The 21,699-nt window shown below is 40.3% G+C and overlaps 6 non-coding genes across 6 annotated transcripts; all 6 read right to left on the reverse strand.

Moving 5' to 3' along the window:
• Window positions 1–2,303: 2,303 nt before the first annotated feature.
• On the reverse strand, window positions 2,304–2,376 carry trnav-cac (transfer RNA valine (anticodon CAC)). The gene has a single exon. It is a non-coding gene; the product is annotated as a tRNA-Val (tRNA).
• Window positions 2,377–8,118: 5,742 nt separating this feature from the next.
• On the reverse strand, window positions 8,119–8,191 carry trnav-cac (transfer RNA valine (anticodon CAC)). The gene has a single exon. It is a non-coding gene; the product is annotated as a tRNA-Val (tRNA).
• Window positions 8,192–9,155: 964 nt separating this feature from the next.
• trnav-cac (transfer RNA valine (anticodon CAC)) lies at window positions 9,156–9,228 on the reverse strand. Its single transcript has one exon. It is a non-coding gene; the product is annotated as a tRNA-Val (tRNA).
• Window positions 9,229–13,372: 4,144 nt separating this feature from the next.
• On the reverse strand, window positions 13,373–13,445 carry trnav-cac (transfer RNA valine (anticodon CAC)). The gene has a single exon. It is a non-coding gene; the product is annotated as a tRNA-Val (tRNA).
• Window positions 13,446–17,254: 3,809 nt separating this feature from the next.
• On the reverse strand, window positions 17,255–17,327 carry trnav-cac (transfer RNA valine (anticodon CAC)). Its single transcript has one exon. It is a non-coding gene; the product is annotated as a tRNA-Val (tRNA).
• Window positions 17,328–19,298: 1,971 nt separating this feature from the next.
• Window positions 19,299–19,371, reverse strand: trnav-aac (transfer RNA valine (anticodon AAC)). The gene has a single exon. It is a non-coding gene; the product is annotated as a tRNA-Val (tRNA).
• Between the last annotated feature and the right edge of the window lie 2,328 nt (window positions 19,372–21,699).

Below are 21,699 nucleotides of genomic sequence, written 5' to 3' on the forward strand. Positions count from 1 at the left end.
AGGTAGACATGAGAAGCCGGGAATTATCGTGTGCAGCCGGAACTTGGAAGAGGCTTGGTGGTTCCAAACTTCTTCTATTTAAGAGTGATGGAAGCCACTGTGTTCTTGGGTACCTTCAATGCTGCAGAAATGACCAATCATTTGAATTTACCACAGGTGGACTCCAATCAAGTTGAAGAAACATCTCAAGGATGATCAATGGAAACAGGATGGACCTGAGCTCAATTTCCAGTCTCATAGCAAAGGGTCTGAAAATGTATGTAAATAAGGTATTTTTAAAATATTTTTTTCATTAATAAAAACTATATGCTATCGCTTTGTCATTATGTGGTATTGTGTGTAGATAGATTTTATTTTATTTCATCCATTTTAGTATAAGGCTGTAACGTAACAAAATGTGGAAAAAAGCAAGGGGTCTGAAAACTTTCCGAATGCACTGTACCTATGCAGGCTAGCTTCTTTTCCTTTGCTAGCCAGCCAACTAAATCTATCACACAATCACATCAAGCAGCTGAAATGACAGAAAACAATCTACATTTTTGTTTGTTTTACCTTGGATTATATTGCCATTTCTTTGGATATATCCATTACAATGACCCTGATAAATGAATTTGCCTGGCTCAGAGAAGCTGTCAGTCTGGTCACATTCATACAGATCGCATGGTGGAGGTCCCCAAAAAAACGGCAACATTGATCCACTGGTCGGAGAGGTAGACAGCAAGGTTTAGACAAACCTCAACTGTTTCAAACCAAATGCTAGCCTCTGGGCATTGGGAAATATTGAATATTACAAAATGTTTCCACCCGGTTTCGAACCGGGGACCTTTCGCGTGTGAGGCGAATGTGATAACCACTACACTACGGAAACCGAATGATTGGTAAACTAAGGGTGTGACTGACTTTCGCGTGTGAGGCGAACGTGATAACCAATACACTACTGAAACTAAAGTCTGAATAGCAAATACTGAGAAGTGCGAAGGACCAATCTGTTAAAATGTGTTTCCGCCCGGTCTCGAACCGGGGACCTTTCGCGTGTTAGCCGAACGTGATAACCAGTACACTACGGAAACCCAATGAGTGGAGTACTAAGGGTGTGGCTGACTTTGGCTGGGTGGGACATTTATCGCTCTCAGAACCTAATGAAATCAGAAATTACTTAGTCAATTAATTAAACAATAAGGCTTGAGAAGCCGGGAATTATTGTGTGCAGCGGCTCTTGGAAGAGGCTTGGTGGTTCAAAACTTCTTCCATTTAAGAGTGATGGAAGCCACTGTGTTCTTGGGTACCTTCAATGCTGCAGAAATGACCAATCATTTGAATTTACCACAGGTGGACTCCAATCAAGTTGAAGAAACATCTCAAGGATGATCAATGGAAACAGGATGGACCTGAGCTCAATTTCCAGCCTCATAGCAAAGGGTCTGAAAACGTACGTAAATAAGGTATTTTTAAAATATTTAATGGGTATAATGGCTCTTTCTGTGGTACTCAATTTGGGATATTATGTGAGGTAGACATGAGAAGCCGGGAATTATCGTGTGCAGCCGGAACTTGGAAGAGGCTTGGTGGTTCCAAACTTCTTCTATTTAAGAGTGATGGAAGCCACTGTGTTCTTGGGTACCTTCAATGCTGCAGAAATGACCAATCATTTGAATTTACCACAGGTGGACTCCAATCAAGTTGAAGAAACATCTCAAGGATGATCAATGGAAACAGGATGGAACTGAGCTCAATTTCCAGCCTCATAGCAAAGGGTCTGAAAATGTATGTAAATAAGGTATTTTTAAAATATTTTTTTCATTAATAAAAACTATATGTTATCGCTTTGTCATTATGTGGTATTGTGTGTAGATAGATTTGATTTTATTTCATCCATTTTAGTATAAGGCTGTAACGAAACAAAATGTGGAAAAAAGTAAGGGGTCTGAAAACTTTCCCAATGCACTGTACCTATGCAGGCTAGCTTCTTTTCCTTTGCTAGCCAGCCAACTAAATCTATCACACAATCACATCAAGCAGCTGAAATGACAGAAAACGATCTACATTTTTGTTTGTTTTACCTTGGATTATATTGCCATTTCTTTGGATATATCCATTACAATGACCCTGATAAATGAATTTGCCTGGCTCAGAGAAGCTGTCAGTCTGGTCACATTCATACAGATCGCATGGTGGAGGTCCCCAAAAAAACGGCAACATTGATCCACAGGTCGGAGAGGTAGACAGCAAGGTTTAGACAAACCTCAACTGTTTCAAACCAAATGCTAGCCTCTGGGCATTGGGAAATATTGAATATTACAAAATGTTTCCACCCGGTTTCGAACCGGGGACCTTTCGCGTGTGAGGCGAACGTGATAACCACTACACTACGGAAACCGAATGATTGGAAAACTAAGGGTGTGACTGACTTTGGCTGGGTGGGACATTTATCGCTCTCAGAACCTAATGAAATCAGAAATTACTTAGTCAATTAATTAAACAATAAGGCTTGAGAAGCCGGGAATTATTGTGTGCAGCGGCTCTTGGAAGAGGCTTGGTGGTTCAAAACTTCTTCCATTTAAGAGTGATGGAAGCCACTGTGTTCTTGGGTACCTTCAATGCTGCAGAAATGACCAATCATTTGAATTTACCACAGGTGGACTCCAATCAAGTTGAAGAAACATCTCAAGGATGATCAATGGAAACAGGATGGACCTGAGCTCAATTTCCAGCCTCATAGCAAAGGGTCTGAAAACTTATGTAAATAAGGTATTTTTAAAATATTTAATGGGTATTATGGCTCTTTCTGTGGAACTCAATTTGGGATATTATGTGAGGTAGACATGAGAAGCCGGGAATTATCGTGTGCAGCCGGAACTTGGAAAAGGCTTGGTGGTTCCAAACTTCTTCTATTTAAGAGTGATCGAAGCCACTGTGTTCTTGGGTACCTTCAATGCTGCAGAAATGACCAATCATTTGAATTTACCACAGGTGGACTCCAATCAAGTTGAAGAAACATCTCAAGGATGATCAATGGAAACAGGATGGACCTGAGCTCAATTTCCAGTCTCATAGCAAAGGGTCTGAAAATGTATGTAAATAAGGTATTTTTAAAATATTTTTTTCATTAATAAAAACTATATGCTATCGCTTTGTCATTATGTGGTATTGTGTGTAGATAGATTTTATTTTATTTCATCCATTTTAGTATAAGGCTGTAACGTAACAAAATGTGGAAAAAAGTAAGGGGTCTGAAAACTTTCCGAATGCACTGTACCTATGCAGGCTAGCTTCTTTTCCTTTGCTAGCCAGCCAACTAAATCTATCACACAATCACATCAAGCAGCTGAAATGACAGAAAACGATCTACATTTTTGTTTGTTTTACCTTGGATTATATTGCCATTTCTTTGGATATATCCATTACAATGACCCTGATAAATGAATTTGCCTGGCTCAGAGAAGCTGTCAGTCTGGTCACATTCATACAGATCGCATGGTGGAGGTCCCCAAAAAAACGGCAACATTGATCCACTGGTCGGAGAGGTAGACAGCAAGGTTTAGACAAACCTCAACTGTTTCAAACCAAATGCTAGCCTCTGGGCATTGGGAAATATTGAATATTACAAAATGTTTCCACCCGGTTTCGAACCGGGGACCTTTCGCGTGTGAGGCGAACGTGATAACCAGTACACTACGGAAACCCAATGAGTGGAGTACTAAGGGTGTGGCTGACTTTGGCTGGGTGGGACATTTATCGCTCTCAGAACCTAATGAAATCAGAAATTACTTAGTCAATTAATTAAACAATAAGGCTTGAGAAGCCGGGAATTATTGTGTGCAGCGGCTCTTGGAAGAGGCTTGGTGGTTCAAAACTTCTTCCATTTAAGAGTGATGGAAGCCACTGTGTTCTTGGGTACCTTCAATGCTGCAGAAATGACCAATCATTTGAATTTACCACAGGTGGACTCCAATCAAGTTGAAGAAACATCTCAAGGATGATCAATGGAAACAGGATGGACCTGAGCTCAATTTCCAGCCTCATAGCAAAGGGTCTGAAAACTTATGTAAATAAGGTATTTTTAAAATATTTAATGGGTATTATGGCTCTTTCTGTGGAACTCAATTTGGGATATTATGTGAGGTAGACATGAGAAGCCGGGAATTATCGTGTGCAGCCGGAACTTGGAAAAGGCTTGGTGGTTCCAAACTTCTTCTATTTAAGAGTGATCGAAGCCACTGTGTTCTTGGGTACCTTCAATGCTGCAGAAATGACCAATCATTTGAATTTACCACAGGTGGACTCCAATCAAGTTGAAGAAACATCTCAAGGATGATCAATGGAAACAGGATGGACCTGAGCTCAATTTCCAGTCTCATAGCAAAGGGTCTGAAAATGTATGTAAATAAGGTATTTTTAAAATATTTTTTTCATTAATAAAAACTATATGCTATCGCTTTGTCATTATGTGGTATTGTGTGTAGATAGATTTTATTTTATTTCATCCATTTTAGTATAAGGCTGTAACGTAACAAAATGTGGAAAAAAGTAAGGGGTCTGAAAACTTTCCGAATGCACTGTACCTATGCAGGCTAGCTTCTTTTCCTTTGCTAGCCAGCCAACTAAATCTATCACACAATCACATCAAGCAGCTGAAATGACAGAAAACGATCTACATTTTTGTTTGTTTTACCTTGGATTATATTGCCATTTCTTTGGATATATCCATTACAATGACCCTGATAAATGAATTTGCCTGGCTCAGAGAAGCTGTCAGTCTGGTCACATTCATACAGATCGCATGGTGGAGGTCCCCAAAAAAACGGCAACATTGATCCACTGGTCGGAGAGGTAGACAGCAAGGTTTAGACAAACCTCAACTGTTTCAAACCAAATGCTAGCCTCTGGGCATTGGGAAATATTGAATATTACAAAATGTTTCCACCCGGTTTCGAACCGGGGACCTTTCGCGTGTGAGGCGAACGTGATAACCACTACACTACAGAAACCGAATGATTGGTAAACTAAGGGTGTGACTGACTTTCGCGTGTGAGGCGAACGTGATAACCAATACACTACTGAAACTAAAGTCTGAATAGCAAATACTGAGAAGTGCGAAGGACCAATCTGTTAAAATGTGTTTCCGCCCGGTCTCGAACCGGGGAGCTTTCGCGTGTTAACCGAACGTGATAACCAGTACACTACGGAAACCCAATGAGTGGAGTACTAAGGGTGTGGCTGACTTTGGCTGGGTGGGACATTTATCGCTCTCAGAACCTAATGAAATCAGAAATTACTTAGTCAATTAATTAAACAATAAGGCTTGAGAAGCCGGGAATTATTGTGTGCAGCGGCTCTTGGAAGAGGCTTGGTGGTTCAAAACTTCTTCCATTTAAGAGTGATGGAAGCCACTGTGTTCTTGGGTACCTTCAATGCTGCAGAAATGACCAATCATTTGAATTTACCACAGGTGGACTCCAATCAAGTTGAAGAAACATCTCAAGGATGATCAATGGAAACAGGATGGACCTGAGCTCAATTTCCAGCCTCATAGCAAAGGGTCTGAAAACGTACGTAAATAAGGTATTTTTAAAATATTTAATGGGTATAATGGCTCTTTCTGTGGTACTCAATTTGGGATATTATGTGAGGTAGACATGAGAAGCCGGGAATTATCGTGTGCAGCCGGAACTTGGAAGAGGCTTGGTGGTTCCAAACTTCTTCTATTTAAGAGTGATGGAAGCCACTGTGTTCTTGGGTACCTTCAATGCTGCAGAAATGACCAATCATTTGAATTTACCACAGGTGGACTCCAATCAAGTTGAAGAAACATCTCAAGGATGATCAATGGAAACAGGATGGACCTGAGCTCAATTTCCAGTCTCATAGCAAAGGGTCTGAAAATGTATGTAAATAAGGTATTTTTAAAATATTTTTTTCATTAATAAAAACTATATGCTAACGCTTTGTCATTATGTGGTATTGTGTGTAGATAGATTTTATTTTATTTCATCCATTTTAGTATAAGGCTGTAACGTAACAAAATGTGGAAAAAAGTAAGGGGTCTGAAAACTTTCCGAATGCACTGTACCTATGCAGGCTAGCTTCTTTTCCTTTGCTAGCCAGCCAACTAAATCTATCACACAATCACATCAAGCAGCTGAAATGACAGAAAACAATCTACATTTTTGTTTGTTTTACCTTGGATTATATTGCCATTTCTTTGGATATATCCATTACAATGACCCTGATAAATGAATTTGCCTGGCTCAGAGAAGCTGTCAGTCTGGTCACATTCATACAGATCGCATGGTGGAGGTCCCCAAAAAAACGGCAACATTGATCCACTGGTCGGAGAGGTAGACAGCAAGGTTTAGACAAACCTCAACTGTTTCAAACCAAATGCTAGCCTCTGGGCATTGGGAAATATTGAATATTACAAAATGTTTCCACCCGGTTTCGAACCGGGGACCTTTCGCGTGTGAGGTGAACGTGATAACCACTACACTACAGAAACCGAATGATTGGTAAACTAAGGGTGTGACTGACTTTCGCGTGTGAGGCGAACGTGATAACCAATACACTACTGAAACTAAAGTCTGAATAGCAAATACTGAGAAGTGCGAAGGACCAATCTGTTAAAATGTGTTTCCGCCCGGTCTCGAACCGGGGACCTTTCGCGTGTTAGCCGAACGTGATAACCAGTACACTACGGAAACCCAATGAGTGGAGTACTAAGGGTGTGGCTGACTTTGGGACATTTATCGCTCTCAGAACCTAATGAAATCAGAAATTACTTAGTCAATTAATTAAACAATAAGGCTTGAGAAGCCGGGAATTATTGTGTGCAGCGGCTCTTGGAAGAGGCTTGGTGGTTCAAAACTTCTTCCATTTAAGAGTGATGGAAGCCACTGTGTTCTTGGGTACCTTCAATGCTGCAGAAATGACCAATCATTTGAATTTACCACAGGTGGACTCCAATCAAGTTGAAGAAACATCTCAAGGATGATCAATGGAAACAGGATGGACCTGAGCTCAATTTCCAGCCTCATAGCAAAGGGTCTGAAAACGTACGTAAATAAGGTATTTTTAAAATATTTAATGGGTATAATGGCTCTTTCTGTGGTACTCAATTTGGGATATTATGTGAGGTAGACATGAGAAGCCGGGAATTATCGTGTGCAGCCGGAACTTGGAAGAGGCTTGGTGGTTCCAAACTTCTTCTATTTAAGAGTGATGGAAGCCACTGTGTTCTTGGGTACCTTCAATGCTGCAGAAATGACCAATCATTTGAATTTACCACAGGTGGACTCCAATCAAGTTGAAGAAACATCTCAAGGATGATCAATGGAAACAGGATGGAACTGAGCTCAATTTCCAGCCTCATAGCAAAGGGTCTGAAAATGTATGTAAATAAAGTATTTTTAAAATGTTTTTTTCATTAATAAAAACTATATGTTATCGCTTTGTCATTATGTGGTATTGTGTGTAGATAGATTTTATTTTATTTCATCCATTTTAGTATAAGGCTGTAACGTAACAAAATGTGGAAAAAAGTAAGGGGTCTGAAAACTTTCCGAATGCACTGTACCTATGCAGGCTAGCTTCTTTTCCTTTGCTAGCCAGCCAACTAAATCTATCACACAATCACATCAAGCAGCTGAAATGACAGAAAACGATCTACATTTTTGTTTGTTTTACCTTGGATTATATTGCCATTTCTTTGGATATATCCATTACAATGACCCTGATAAATGAATTTGCCTGGCTCAGAGAAGCTGTCAGTCTGGTCACATTCATACAGATCGCATGGTGGAGGTCCCCAAAAAAACGGCAACATTGATCCACTGGTCGGAGAGGTAGACGGCAAGGTTTAGACAAACCTCAACTGTTTCAAACCAAATGCTAGCCTCTGGGCATTGGGAAATATTGAATATTACAAAATGTTTCCACCCGGTTTCGAACCGGGGACCTTTCGCGTGTGAGGCAAACGTGATAACCACTACACTACGGAAACCGAATGATTGGAAAACTAAGGGTGTGACTGACTTTCGCGTGTGAGGCGAACGTGATAACCAATACACTACTGAAACTAAAGTCTGAATAGCAAATACTGAGAAGTGCGAAGGTGTTAAAATGTGTTTCCGCCCGGTCTCGAACCGGGGACCTTTCGCGTGTGAGGCGAACGTGATAACCACTACACTACGGAAACCGAATGATTGGAAAACTAAGGGTGTGACTGACTTTGGCTGGGTGGGACATTTATCGCTCTCAGAACCTAATGAAATCAGAAATGACTTAGTCAATTAATTAAACAATACGGCTTGAGAAGGGTGGGTATTATGGCTCTTTCTGTGGAACTCAATTTGGGATATTATGTGAGGTAGACATGAGAAGCCGGGAATTATCGTGTGCAGCCGGAACTTGGAAGAGGCTTGGTGGTTCCAAACTTCTTCTATTTAAGAGTGATGGAAGCCACTGTGTTCTTGGGTACCTTCAATGCTGCAGAAATGACCAATCATTTGAATTTACCACAGGTGGACTCCAATCAAGTTGAAGAAACATCTCAAGGATGATCAATGGAAACAGGATGGACCTGAGCTCAATTTCCAGTCTCATAGCAAAGGGTCTGAAAATGTATGTAAATAAGGTATTTTTAAAATATTTTTTTCATTAATAAAAACTATATGCTATCGCTTTGTCATTATGTGGTATTGTGTGTAGATAGATTTTATTTTATTTCATCCATTTTAGTATAAGGCTGTAACGTAACAAAATGTGGAAAAAAGTAAGGGGTCTGAAAACTTTCCGAATGCACTGTACCTATGCAGGCTAGCTTCTTTTCCTTTGCTAGCCAGCCAACTAAATCTATCACACAATCACATCAAGCAGCTGAAATGACAGAAAACGATCTACATTTTTGTTTGTTTTACCTTGGATTATATTGCCATTTCTTTGGATATATCCATTACAATGACCCTGATAAATGAATTTGCCTGGCTCAGAGAAGCTGTCAGTCTGGTCACATTCATACAGATCGCATGGTGGAGGTCCCCCAAAAAACGGCAACATTGATCCACTGGTCGGAGAGGTAGACAGCAAGGTTTAGACAAACCTCAACTGTTTCAAACCAAATGCTAGCCTCTGGGCATTGGGAAATATTGAATATTACAAAATGTTTCCACCCGGTTTCGAACCGGGGACCTTTCGCGTGTGAGGCGAACGTGATAACCACTACACTACGGAAACCGAATTATTGGTAAACTAAGGGTGTGACTGACTTTCGCGTGTGAGGCGAACGTGATAACCAATACACTACTGAAACTAAAGTCTGAATAGCAAATACTGAGAAGTGCGAAGGACCAATCTGTTAAAATGTGTTTCCGCCCGGTCTCGAAACGGGGACCTTTCGCGTGTTAGCCGAACGTGATAACCAGTACACTACGGAAACCCAATGAGTGGAGTACTAAGGGTGTGGCTGACTTTGGCTGGGTGGGACATTTATCGCTCTCAGAACCTAATGAAATCAGAAATTACTTAGTCAATTAATTAAACAATAAGGCTTGAGAAGCCGGGAATTATTGTGTGCAGCGGCTCTTGGAAGAGGCTTGGTGGTTCAAAACTTCTTCCATTTAAGAGTGATGGAAGCCACTGTGTTCTTGGGTACCTTCAATGCTGCAGAAATGACCAATCATTTGAATTTACCACAGGTGGACTCCAATCAAGTTGAAGAAACATCTCAAGGATGATCAATGGAAACAGGATGGACCTGAGCTCAATTTCCAGCCTCATAGCAAAGGGTCTGAAAACGTACGTAAATAAGGTATTTTTAAAATATTTAATGGGTATAATGGCTCTTTCTGTGGTACTCAATTTGGGATATTATGTGAGGTAGACATGAGAAGCCGGGAATTATCGTGTGCAGCCGGAACTTGGAAGAGGCTTGGTGGTTCCAAACTTCTTCTATTTAAGAGTGATGGAAGCCACTGTGTTCTTGGGTACCTTCAATGCTGCAGAAATGACCAATCATTTGAATTTACCACAGGTGGACTCCAATCAAGTTGAAGAAACATCTCAAGGATGATCAATGGAAACAGGATGGACCTGAGCTCAATTTCCAGCCTCATAGCAAAGGGTCTGAAAACGTACGTAAATAAGGTATTTTTAAAATATTTAATGGGTATAATGGCTCTTTCTGTGGTACTCAATTTGGGATATTATGTGAGGTAGACATGAGAAGCCGGGAATTATCGTGTGCAGCCGGAACTTGGAAGAGGCTTGGTGGTTCCAAACTTCTTCTATTTAAGAGTGATGGAAGCCACTGTGTTCTTGGGTACCTTCAATGCTGCAGAAATGACCAATCATTTGAATTTACCACAGGTGGACTCCAATCAAGTTGAAGAAACATCTCAAGGATGATCAATGGAAACAGGATGGACCTGAGCTCAATTTCCAGTCTCATAGCAAAGGGTCTGAAAATGTATGTAAATAAGGTATTTTTAAAATATTTTTTTCATTAATAAAAACTATATGCTATCGCTTTGTCATTATGTGGTATTGTGTGTAGATAGATTTTATTTTATTTCATCCATTTTAGTATAAGGCTGTAACGTAACAAAATGTGGAAAAAAGTAAGGGGTCTGAAAACTTTCCGAATGCACTGTACCTATGCAGGCTAGCTTCTTTTCCTTTGCTAGCCAGCCAACTAAATCTATCACACAATCACATCAAGCAGCTGAAATGACAGAAAACGATCTACATTTTTGTTTGTTTTACCTTGGATTATATTGCCATTTCTTTGGATATATCCATTACAATGACCCTGATAAATGAATTTGCCTGGCTCAGAGAAGCTGTCAGTCTGGTCACATTGATACAGATCGCATGGTGGAGGTCCCCAAAAAACAGCAACATTGATCCACAGGTCGGAGAGGTAGACAGCAAGGTTTAGACAAACCTCAACTGTTTCAAACCAAATGCTAGCCTCTGGGCATTGGGAAATATTGAATATTACAAGATGTTTCCGCCCGGTTTCGAACCGGGGACCTTTCGCGTGTGAGGCAAACGTGATAACCACTACACTGGTTCAAAACTTCTTCCATTTAAGAGTGATGGAAGCCACTGTGTTCTTGGGTACCTTCAATGCTGCAGAAATGACCAATCATTTGAATTTACCACAGGTGGACTCCAATCAAGTTGAAGAAACATCTCAAGGATGATCAATGGAAACAGGATGGACCTGAGCTCAATTTCCAGCCTCATAGCAAAGGGTCTGAAAACGTACGTAAATAAGGTATTTTTAAAATATTTAATGGGTATTATGGCTCTTTCTGTGGTACTCAATTTGGGATATTATGTGAGGTAGACATGAGAAGCCGGGAATTATCGTGTGCAGCTGGAACTTGGAAGAGGCTTGGTGGTTCCAAACTTCTTCTATTTAAGAGTGATGGAAGCCACTGTGTTCTTGGGTACCTTCAATGCTGCAGAAATGACCAATCATTTGAATTTACCACAGGTGGACTCCAATCAAGTTGAAGAAACGTCTCAAGGATGATCAATGGAAACAGGATGGACCTGAGCTCAATTTCCAGCCTCATAGCAAAGGGTCTGAAAATGTATGTAAATAAGGTATTTTTAAAATATTTTTTTCATTAATAAAAACTATGTGTTATCGCTTTGTCATTATGTGGTATTGTGTGTAGATAGATTTTATTTTATTTCATCCATTTTAGTATAAGGCTGTAACGTAACAAAATGTGGAAAAAAGTAAGGGGTCTGAAAACTTTCCGAATGCACTGTACCTATGCAGGCTAGCTTCTTTTCCTTTGCTAGCCAGCCAACTAAATCTATCACACAATCACATCAAGCAGCTGAAATGACAGAAAACGATCTACATTTTTGTTTGTTTTACCTTGGATTATATTGCCATTTCTTTGGATATATCCATTACAATGACCCTGATAAATGAATTTGCCTGGCTCAGAGAAGCTGTCAGTCTGGTCACATTCATACAGATCGCATGGTGGAGGTCCCCCAAAAAACGGCAACATTGATCCACTGGTCGGAGAGGTAGACAGCAAGGTTTAGACAAACCTCAACTGTTTCAAACCAAATGCTAGCCTCTGGGCATTGGGAAATATTGAATATTACAAAATGTTTCCACCCGGTTTCGAACCGGGGACCTTTCGCGTGTGAGGTGAACGTGATAACCACTACACTACGGAAACCGAATTATTGGAAAACTAAGGGTGTGACTGACTTTCGCATGTGAGGCGAACGTGATAACTAATACACTACTGAAACTAAAGTCTGAATAGCAAATACTGAGAAGTGCGAAGGACCAATCTGTTAAAATGTGTTTCCGCCCGGTCTCGAACCGGGGACCTTTCGCGTGTGATGCGAACGTGATAACCACTACACTACGGAAACCGAATGATTGGAAAACTAAGGGTGTGACTGACTTTGGCTGGGTGGGACATTTATCGCTCTCAGAACCTAATGAAATCAGAAATGACTTAGTCAATTAATTAAACAATACGGCTTGAGAAGGGTGGGTATTATGGCTCTTTCTGTGGAACTCAATTTGGGATATTATGTGAGGTAGACATGAGAAGCCGGGAATTATCGTGTGCAGCCGGAACTTGGAAGAGGCTTGGTGGTTCCAAACTTCTTCTATTTAAGAGTGATGGAAGCCACTGTGTTCTTGGGTACCTTCAATGCTGCAGAAATGACCAATCATTTGAATTTACCACAGGTGGACTCCAATCAAGTTGAAGAAACATCTCAAGGATGATCAATGGAAACAGGATGGACCTGAGCTCAATTTCCAGTCTCATAGCAAAGGGTCTGAAAATGTATGTAAATAAGGTATTTTTAAAATATTTTTTTCATTAATAAAAACTATATGCTATCGCTTTGTCATTATGTGGTATTGTGTGTAGATAGATTTTATTTTATTTCATCCATTTTAGTATAAGGCTGTAACGTAACAAAATGTGGAAAAAAGTAAGGGGTCTGAAAACTTTCCGAATGCACTGTACCTATGCAGGCTAGCTTCTTTTCCTTTGCTAGCCAGCCAACTAAATCTATCACACAATCACATCAAGCAGCTGAAATGACAGAAAACGATCTACATTTTTGTTTGTTTTACCTTGGATTATATTGCCATTTCTTTGGATATATCCATTACAATGACCCTGATAAATGAATTTGCCTGGCTCAGAGAAGCTGTCAGTCTGGTCACATTCATACAGATCGCATGGTGGAGGTCCCCCAAAAAACGGCAACATTGATCCACTGGTCGGAGAGGTAGACAGCAAGGTTTAGACAAACCTCAACTGTTTCAAACCAAATGCTAGCCTCTGGGCATTGGGAAATATTGAATATTACAAAATGTTTCCACCCGGTTTCGAACCGGGGACCTTTCGCGTGTGAGGCGAACGTGATAACCACTACACTACGGAAACCGAATTATTGGTAAACTAAGGGTGTGACTGACTTTCGCGTGTGAGGCGAACGTGATAACCAATACACTACTGAAACTAAAGTCTGAATAGCAAATACTGAGAAGTGCGAAGGACCAATCTGTTAAAATGTGTTTCCGCCCGGTCTCGAAACGGGGACCTTTCGCGTGTTAGCCGAACGTGATAACCAGTACACTACGGAAACCCAATGAGTGGAGTACTAAGGGTGTGGCTGACTTTGGCTGGGTGGGACATTTATCGCTCTCAGAACCTAATGAAATCAGAAATTACTTAGTCAATTAATTAAACAATAAGGCTTGAGAAGCCGGGAATTATTGTGTGCAGCGGCTCTTGGAAGAGGCTTGGTGGTTCAAAACTTCTTCCATTTAAGAGTGATGGAAGCCACTGTGTTCTTGGGTACCTTCAATGCTGCAGAAATGACCAATCATTTGAATTTACCACAGGTGGACTCCAATCAAGTTGAAGAAACATCTCAAGGATGATCAATGGAAACAGGATGGACCTGAGCTCAATTTCCAGCCTCATAGCAAAGGGTCTGAAAACGTACGTAAATAAGGTATTTTTAAAATATTTAATGGGTATAATGGCTCTTTCTGTGGTACTCAATTTGGGATATTATGTGAGGTAGACATGAGAAGCCGGGAATTATCGTGTGCAGCCGGAACTTGGAAGAGGCTTGGTGGTTCCAAACTTCTTCTATTTAAGAGTGATGGAAGCCACTGTGTTCTTGGGTACCTTCAATGCTGCAGAAATGACCAATCATTTGAATTTACCACAGGTGGACTCCAATCAAGTTGAAGAAACATCTCAAGGATGATCAATGGAAACAGGATGGACCTGAGCTCAATTTCCAGTCTCATAGCAAAGGGTCTGAAAATGTATGTAAATAAGGTATTTTTAAAATATTTTTTTCATTAATAAAAACTATATGCTATCGCTTTGTCATTATGTGGTATTGTGTGTAGATAGATTTTATTTTATTTCATCCATTTTAGTATAAGGCTGTAACGTAACAAAATGTGGAAAAAAGTAAGGGGTCTGAAAACTTTCCGAATGCACTGTACCTATGCAGGCTAGCTTCTTTTCCTTTGCTAGCCAGCCAACTAAATCTATCACACAATCACATCAAGCAGCTGAAATGACAGAAAACGATCTACATTTTTGTTTGTTTTACCTTGGATTATATTGCCATTTCTTTGGATATATCCATTACAATGACCCTGATAAATGAATTTGCCTGGCTCAGAGAAGCTGTCAGTCTGGTCACATTGATACAGATCGCATGGTGGAGGTCCCCAAAAAACAGCAACATTGATCCACAGGTCGGAGAGGTAGACAGCAAGGTTTAGACAAACCTCAACTGTTTCAAACCAAATGCTAGCCTCTGGGCATTGGGAAATATTGAATATTACAAGATGTTTCCGCCCGGTTTCGAACCGGGGACCTTTCGCGTGTGAGGCAAACGTGATAACCACTACACTGGTTCAAAACTTCTTCCATTTAAGAGTGATGGAAGCCACTGTGTTCTTGGGTACCTTCAATGCTGCAGAAATGACCAATCATTTGAATTTACCACAGGTGGACTCCAATCAAGTTGAAGAAACATCTCAAGGATGATCAATGGAAACAGGATGGACCTGAGCTCAATTTCCAGCCTCATAGCAAAGGGTCTGAAAACGTACGTAAATAAGGTATTTTTAAAATATTTAATGGGTATTATGGCTCTTTCTGTGGTACTCAATTTGGGATATTATGTGAGGTAGACATGAGAAGCCGGGAATTATCGTGTGCAGCTGGAACTTGGAAGAGGCTTGGTGGTTCCAAACTTCTTCTATTTAAGAGTGATGGAAGCCACTGTGTTCTTGGGTACCTTCAATGCTGCAGAAATGACCAATCATTTGAATTTACCACAGGTGGACTCCAATCAAGTTGAAGAAACGTCTCAAGGATGATCAATGGAAACAGGATGGACCTGAGCTCAATTTCCAGCCTCATAGCAAAGGGTCTGAAAATGTATGTAAATAAGGTATTTTTAAAATATTTTTTTCATTAATAAAAACTATGTGTTATCGCTTTGTCATTATGTGGTATTGTGTGTAGATAGATTTTATTTTATTTCATCCATTTTAGTATAAGGCTGTAACGTAACAAAATGTGGAAAAAAGTAAGGGGTCTGAAAACTTTCCGAATGCACTGTACCTATGCAGGCTAGCTTCTTTTCCTTTGCTAGCCAGCCAACTAAATCTATCACACAATCACATCAAGCAGCTGAAATGACAGAAAACGATCTACATTTTTGTTTGTTTTACCTTGGATTATATTGCCATTTCTTTGGATATATCCATTACAATGACCCTGATAAATGAATTTGCCTGGCTCAGAGAAGCTGTCAGTCTGGTCACATTCATACAGATCGCATGGTGGAGGTCCCCCAAAAAACGGCAACATTGATCCACTGGTCGGAGAGGTAGACAGCAAGGTTTAGACAAACCTCAACTGTTTCAAACCAAATGCTAGCCTCTGGGCATTGGGAAATATTGAATATTACAAAATGTTTCCACCCGGTTTCGAACCGGGGACCTTTCGCGTGTGAGGTGAACGTGATAACCACTACACTACGGAAACCGAATTATTGGAAAACTAAGGGTGTGACTGACTTTCGCATGTGAGGCGAACGTGATAACTAATACACTACTGAAACTAAAGTCTGAATAGCAAATACTGAGAAGTGCGAAGGACCAATCTGTTAAAATGTGTTTCAGCCCGGTCTCGAACCGGGGACCTTTCGCGTGTGATGCGAACGTGATAACCACTACACTACGGAAACCGAATGATTGGAAAACTAAGGGTGTGACTGACTTTGGCTGGGTGGGACATTTATCGCTCTCAGAACCTAATGAAATCAGAAATGACTTAGTCAATTAATTAAACAATACGGCTTGAGAAGGGTGGGTATTATGGCTCTTTCTGTGGAACTCAATTTGGGATATTATGTGAGGTAGACATGAGAAGCCGGGAATTATCGTGTGCAGCCGGAACTTGGAAGAGGCTTGGTGGTTCCAAACTTCTTCTATTTAAGAGTGATGGAAGCCACTGTGTTCTTGGGTACCTTCAATGCTGCAGAAATGACCAATCATTTGAATTTACCACAGGTGGACTCCAATCAAGTTGAAGAAACATCTCAAGGATGATCAATGGAAACAGGATGGACCTGAGCTCAATTTCCAGTCTCATAGCAAAGGGTCTGAAAATGTATGTAAATAAGGTATTTTTAAAATATTTTTTTCATTAATAAAAACTATATGCTATCGCTTTGTCATTATGTGGTATTGTGTGTAGATAGATTTTATTTTATTTCATCCATTTTAGTATAAGGCTGTAACGTAACAAAATGTGGAAAAAAGTAAGGGGTCTGAAAACTTTCCGAATGCACTGTACCTATGCAGGCTAGCTTCTTTTCCTTTGCTAGCCAGCCAACTAAATCTATCACACAATCACATCAAGCAGCTGAAATGACAGAAAACGATCTACATTTTTGTTTGTTTTACCTTGGATTATATTGCCATTTCTTTGGATATATCCATTACAATGACCCTGATAAATGAATTTGCCTGGCTCAGAGAAGCTGTCAGTCTGGTCACATTCATACAGATCGCATGGTGGAGGTCCCCCAAAAAACGGCAACATTGATCCACTGGTCGGAGAGGTAGACAGCAAGGTTTAGACAAACCTCAACTGTTTCAAACCAAATGCTAGCCTCTGGGCATTGGGAAATATTGAATATTACAAAATGTTTCCACCCGGTTTCGAACCGGGGACCTTTCGCGTGTGAGGCGAACGTGATAACCACTACACTACGGAAACCGAATTATTGGTAAACTAAGGGTGTGACTGACTTTCGCGTGTGAGGCGAACGTGATAACCAATACACTACTGAAACTAAAGTCTGAATAGCAAATACTGAGAAGTGCGAAGGACCAATCTGTTAAAATGTGTTTCCGCCCGGTCTCGAAACGGGGACCTTTCGCGTGTTAGCCGAACGTGATAACCAGTACACTACGGAAACCCAATGAGTGGAGTACTAAGGGTGTGGCTGACTTTGGCTGGGTGGGACATTTATCGCTCTCAGAACCTAATGAAATCAGAAATTACTTAGTCAATTAATTAAACAATAAGGCTTGAGAAGCCGGGAATTATTGTGTGCAGCGGCTCTTGGAAGAGGCTTGGTGGTTCAAAACTTCTTCCATTTAAGAGTGATGGAAGCCACTGTGTTCTTGGGTACCTTCAATGCTGCAGAAATGACCAATCATTTGAATTTACCACAGGTGGACTCCAATCAAGTTGAAGAAACATCTCAAGGATGATCAATGGAAACAGGATGGACCTGAGCTCAATTTCCAGCCTCATAGCAAAGGGTCTGAAAACTTACGTAAATAAGGTATTTTTAAAATATTTAATGTGTATTATGGCTCTTTCTGTGGAACTCAATTTGGGATATTATGTGAGGTAGACATGAAAAGCCGGGAATTATCGTGTGCAGCCGGAACTTGGAAGAGGCTTGGTGGTTCCAAACTTCTTCCATTTAAGAGTGATGGAAGCCACTGTGTTCTTGGGTGCCTTCAATGCTGCAGAAATGACTAATCATTTGAATTTACCACAGGTGGACTCCAATCAAGTTGAAGAAACATCTCAAGGATGATCAATGGAAACAGGATGGACCTGAGCTCAATTTCCAGCCTCATAGCAAAGGGTCTGAAAACGTACGTAAATAAGGTATTTTTAAAATATTTAATGGGTATTATGGCTCTTTCTGTGGTACTCAATTTGGGATATTATGTGAGGTAGACATGAGAAGCCGGTAATTATTGTGTGCAGCCGGAACTTGGAAGAGGCTTGGTGGTTCCAAACTTCTTCTATTTAAGAGTGATGGAAGCCACTGTGTTCTTGGGTACCTTCAATGCTGCAGAAATGACCAATCATTTGAATTTACCACAGGTGGACTCCAATCAAGTTGAAGAAACATCTCAAGGATGATCAATGGAAACAGGATGGACCTGAGCTCAATTTCCAGCCTCATAGCAAAGGGTCTGAAAATGTATGTAAATAAGGTATTTTTAAAATATTTTTTCATTAATAAAAACTATATGTTATCGCTTTGTCATTATGTGGTATTGTGTGTAGATAGATTTTATTTTATTTCATCCATTTTAGTATAAGGCTGTAACGAAACAAAATGTGGAAAAAAGTAAGGGGTCTGAAAACTTTCCCAATGCACTGTACCTATGCAGGCTAGCTTCTTTTCCTTTGCTAGCCAGCCAACTAAATCTATCACACAATCACATCAAGCAGCTGAAATGACAGAAAACGATCTACATTTTTGTTTGTTTTACCTTGGATTATATTGCCATTTCTTTGGATATATCCATTACAATGACCCTGATAAATGAATTTGCCTGGCTCAGAGAAGCTGTCAGTCTGGTCACATTCATACAGATCGCATGGTGGAGGTCCCCAAAAAAACGGCAACATTGATCCACAGGTCGGAGAGGTAGACAGCAAGGTTTAGACAAAGCTCAACTGTTTCAAACCAAATGCTAGCCTCTGGGCATTGGGAAATATTGAATATTACAAAATGTTTCGGCCAGGTTTCAAACCGGGGACCTTTCACGTGTGAGGCAAACGTGATAACCACTACACTACGGAAACCAAATTATTGGAAAACTAAGGGTGTGACTGACTTTCGCGTGTGAGGCGAACGTGATAACTAATACACTACTGAAACTAAAGTCTGAATAGCAAATACTGAGAAGTGCAAAGGACCAATCTGTTAAAATGTGTTTCCGCCCGGTCTCGAACCGGGGACCTTTCGCGTGTTAGGCGAACGTGATAACCACTACACTACAGAAACCCAATGAGTGGCGTACTAAGGGTGTGGCTGACTTGGGCTGGGTGGGACATTTATCGCTCTCAGAATCTAATGAAATCAGAAATTACTTAGTCAATTAATTAAACAATAAGGCTTGAGAAGCCGGGAATTATTGTGTGCAGCGGCTCTTGGACGAGGCTTGGTGGTTCAAAACTTCTTCCATTTAAGAGTGATGGAAGCCACTGTGTTCTTGGGTACCTTCAATGCTGCAGAAATGACCAATCATTTGAATTTACCACAGGTGGACTCCAATCAAGTTGAAGAAACATCTCAAGGATGATCAATGGAAACAGGATGGACCTGAGCTCAATTTCCAGTCTCATAGCAAAGGGTCTGAAAATGTATGTAAATAAGGTATTTTTAAAATATTTTTTTCATTAATAAAAACTATATGCTATCGCTTTGTCATTATGTGGTATTGTGTGTAGATAGATTTTATTTTATTTCATCCATTTTAGTATAAGGCTGTAACGTAACAAAATGTGGAAAAAAGTAAGGGGTCTGAAAACTTTCCGAATGCACTGTACCTATGCAGGCTAGCTTCTTTTCCTTTGCTAGCCAGCCAACTAAATCTATCACACAATCACATCAAGCAGCTGAAATGACAGAAAACGATCTACATTTTTGTTTGTTTTACCTTGGATTATATTGCCATTTCTTTGGATATATCCATTACAATGACCCTGATAAATGAATTTGCCTGGCTCAGAGAAGCTGTCAGTCTGGTCACATTCATACAGATCGCATGGTGGAGGTCCCCAAAAAACGGCAACATTGATCCACAGGTCGGAGAGGTAGACAGCAAGGTTTAGACAAACCTCAACTGTTTCAAACCAAATGCTAGCCTCTGGGCATTGGGAAATATTGAATATTACAAGATGTTTCCGCCCGGTTTCGAACCGGGGACCTTTCGCGTGTGAGGCAAACGTGATAACCACTACACTGGTTCAAAACTTCTTCCATTTAAGAGTGATGGAAGCCACTGTGTTCTTGGGTACCTTCAATGCTGCAGAAATGACCAATCATTTGAATTTACCACAGGTGGACTCCAATCAAGTTGAAGAAACATCTCAAGGATGATCAATGGAAACAGGATGGACCTGAGCTCAATTTCCAGCCTCATAGCAAAGGGTCTGAAAACTTACGTAAATAAGGTATTTTTAAAATATTTAATGTGTATTATGGCTCTTTCTGTGGAACTCAATTTGGGATATTATGTGAGGTAGACATGAAAAGCCGGGAATTATCGTGTGCAGCCGGAACTTGGAAGAGGCTTGGTGGTTCCAAACTTCTTCCATTTAAGAGTGATGGAAGCCACTGTGTTCTTGGGTGCCTTCAATGCTGCAGAAATGACTAATCATTTGAATTTACCACAGGTGGACTCCAATCAAGTTGAAGAAACATCTCAAGGATGATCAATGGAAACAGGATGGACCTGAGCTCAATTTCCAGCCTCATAGCAAAGGGTCTGAAAACGTACGTAAATAAGGTATTTTTAAAATATTTAATGGGTATTATGGCTCTTTCTGTGGTACTCAATTTGGGATATTATGTGAGGTAGACATGAGAAGCCGGTAATTATTGTGTGCAGCCGGAACATGGAAGAGGCTTGGTGGTTCCAAACTTCTTCTATTTAAGAGTGATGGAAGCCACTGTGTTCTTGGGTACCTTCAATGCTGCAGAAATGACCAATAATTTGAATTTACCACAGGTGGACTCCAATCAAGTTGAAGAAACATCTCAAGGATGATCAATGGAAACAGGATGGACCTGAGCTCAATTTCCAGCCTCATAGCAAAGGGTCTGAAAATGTATGTAAATAAGGTATTTTTAAAATATTTTTTCATTAATAAAAACTATATGTTATCGCTTTGTCATTATGTGGTATTGTGTGTAGATAGATTTTATTTTATTTCATCCATTTTAGTATAAGGCTGTAACGAAACAAAATGTGGAAAAAAGTAAGGGGTCTGAAAACTTTCCGAATGCACTGTACCTATGCAGGCTAGCTTCTTTTCCTTTGCTAGCCAGCCAACTAAATCTATCACACAATCACATCAAGCAGCTGAAATGACAGAAAACGATCTACATTTTTGTTTGTTTTACCTTGGATTATATTGCCATTTCTTTGGATATATCCATTACAATGACCCTGATAAATGAATTTGCCTGGCTCAGAGAAGCTGTCAGTCTGGTCACATTCATACAGATCGCATGGTGGAGGTCCCCAAAAAAACGGCAACATTGATCCACTGGTCGGAGAGGTAGACAGCAAGGTTTAGACAAACGTCAACTGTTTCAAACCAAATG

The sequence above is a fragment of the Oncorhynchus mykiss genome, chromosome 8 (assembly GCF_057628025.1).
Source record: "Oncorhynchus mykiss isolate SJ-2025 chromosome 8, ASM5762802v1, whole genome shotgun sequence".
NCBI classification, from domain to species: Eukaryota; Metazoa; Chordata; class Actinopteri; order Salmoniformes; family Salmonidae; genus Oncorhynchus; species Oncorhynchus mykiss.